Here is a 2,998-nt window from a genome sequence, read left to right on the forward strand (position 1 = left end):
AAAAAAAAAAAAAAAACAATTACTGAATTCTCAGAAGACACAAAATGTTTATGGAAATCCTTTGCTTTGCATTGAATCATCCTGATTCATTTTTGTCATTTTGTTCATTAAGTCTGTTTTGTTGTGATGTTTAGAAAGTCATGCGAACTATGCAAGATAGCTAAAATGAGAAGAGGTAGTGTATTTTGCATGTATTTTTGAGTCGATTTCCCTAATCAGGGTTGACAATCCTTGAACTGTGATTAAGTGATGCTCATAGTGTCTGAGAGAAGACACTCCAGATGGTCATTTGCAAAGCAGGACTCATGCAGAGGCCCATCACTGTGAAGAGACTTACACTATGTCCTAACCAGACGCGATACAATAGGTTGTTTGCACATGACGTCACTGATGACGCACGAAATGCAGCTGGAGGGCAGGATTTTTCTCTCCATAGGAATCACTAGCAGAAACTCCAAATGTCTGTGTTTTGCGTTGTTTATGGATGCTTAAATTGGCCAAACCGAGAAACCACAAGGAGCTTTTATCGTGTACGAAAATGTGTTGTTCATAAGTGGGGAAAAGTCAAGAATTTGATTGAAAAACGCAGGAAAAAGTGGTGCTAACAGGACCAACAACCACATACCCTGTACATTCAGCAACGTTTCAGGAGGGACTGAAAAAGAACGGATGAGATACAGGAAAGTAGGTAATGTAGGATACTGTTATATATGTATATATATATATATATATATATATATATATCGCTTTCAATGAATTTCTGCACACCCAACGCGCCTTACAATCATATGAGGGGATCTCTCTTCAACCACCACGCTATTACAAGAGAAAGGTATTGATAATCACAACATGTTGGACGTGATCCTTATGTTATAAAGAGGAGCGATTTTTAAACTAAATTGAAATACTTGCCTGCCATTAAGATATAGATGGATACGATGGATATAGGCTAACCAACTAACCCTGATTGTAAACAAGCTATTTCTAAAGTGAATCCCGTATTTATATGAGGGATGCGGGATATATGTCACTCCTGAAGCTTTGCTGCATGTACAGGGTATGTGGCTGTTGGTCCTGTTAGCAGCACCTAAAACAACTTTTATTTAAATTCTGAATCGATTATAGCCTGCCTAGAAAGCGAGCAAATAGCGCTTTCATCTGACGTTATATGATTGCAAACTACCTATAAGATTTCAACAACAAGCAATTTGTTTTACTATGCTAAATGCTAATGTGCTGTCGATGGCACACAGTTACAGCCAATTAGAAGATATTTAATATTTAATGTACAGTTATGAAGAGTGGAATTTTGGTCTAATGATATTTCATATAGTGGGTGGCTGTCACACAATTAGACACCAAACCATCAACAAAATCTGTCGCTTATTTGTTTTGTGGTCACAGCTGCATTGGACAAAACCAGAATTTACATGGAAGAAATTAAGCTTTGTATGTCAAGTCTTCCTCTGGTGCATTCAGGAAGGGTAACTGCAGCTGTAAATTAGATATGAAGCTAAGCTAATGAAGCTTCCAAACTATTTTTCTTGTGCAGTGTCCTTGAAACGCCAAAAACAAGAGAATTGTGGTGTACAAGCTAAATCTTTAATGAAGGCTACTATACTAGAATAGATGCTGAGGACTATGAAACTGTGGTGCGGCGTGAAACTCCTTAACTCCTGCTGGGCTCCTACAGGGCCTCAGTTATGCACGAAATTGCTGAGTCAGAATTTGTGGTGTCATAGTTGTCATACATGATTCTAGGCAGTCGCCTTTGTCTTATAGGACACATACTGTGCATACACTGCAGTTAAACGGTTGTCCTAAACTTTTTTTGACTCCAAGCTCCCCTGTTGTCAGCAACAATATTAGAAGGCCCTATGACTTCTGCAGTTTGTGATTTTCTGGATAAGAATAAAGATTTTAAAAAATATATATGTTTTAATACCTGATTCAGGGGCGTAGATTACGTGGGGGACGTGTCCCCCCCACTTTTAATATCACGTAAATTCGTCCCCCGCACTTTTTCGGGCAAGTGTGTTCGCATAGAGGTCTTCAAGAGCACCTGATTTCAATACCCGATCTTGTACCTGGTTTACAATCTCATTTCGACTTGATATTTTTTTCCTCTTTAATTCAGAGCTTGGCATAACTGGAGCATATTCATTTAAAATGCCCTTGCAATTATTAATTTTATTAATTTACATGACTTTTCCAGTTCTCTGAAGAAAAAAAAATCAGGCTACCTTATATATCTAGGTTTATCTAGTTAGTGGGAACCCTGCTGCTTCTTCTGTTTCAAAAAAATTGAAGAAGAGTTTATATATATACACGATTTTTTTTTTTTTTTTAAGTCATCTTGAGGCCCCCTTTGGAAGTTTGCTGAGACCCCTTTGTGTCTAGCCCAGTCCTCTGGTTGACAACTACTGATTTATACAATTCAGCCATTTTTATATGTGGTCATTACTCCCAAAACTTTGTAGTGTGTATGTGGCCTTTTTGTTAAATAAACTGAATTTCAGTGTTTTTACTGAGTTGTCATCACTCACACCCACTAGTTCATGCACAATTAAAAAGTCATTATTTTTGGAAATGTATCACTGCATCTTTGGAACATTGATTATTCTACTTATTACTTGCTGAATTTGGAATTTTCTCTGGAATAAATGTGCTCATCTACGATGTATGAAGCATTTCAAGACTAGTCGAAAACCTCAATCATATGAAGAATCACACGTATCTGACAGCTTATTTATTTTTAATAAATCAATGCTCAAATCACAATTTGTGATTTTGCACTTTTGAAATGATTTTTCTATGTTCGAACACAGCTGCAAACTTTAAAATAATCCATTAAAGACATTCAGCAGATATCAGTTCCTGAAATCAAATGAAAAGAGGCTGAAGAAGAGTTTAGAGTGGCTATATCGAGCCCATCTGTTCGTGAGCTGATCTTGTCACTTCCTATAAGCCTCATACTGATCACACATTTGGAGATTAG

This window comes from Sinocyclocheilus rhinocerous, unplaced genomic scaffold, assembly GCF_001515625.1.
Source record: "Sinocyclocheilus rhinocerous isolate Xijiao unplaced genomic scaffold, SAMN03320098_v1.1 scaffold752, whole genome shotgun sequence".
NCBI classification, from domain to species: domain Eukaryota; kingdom Metazoa; phylum Chordata; class Actinopteri; order Cypriniformes; family Cyprinidae; genus Sinocyclocheilus; species Sinocyclocheilus rhinocerous.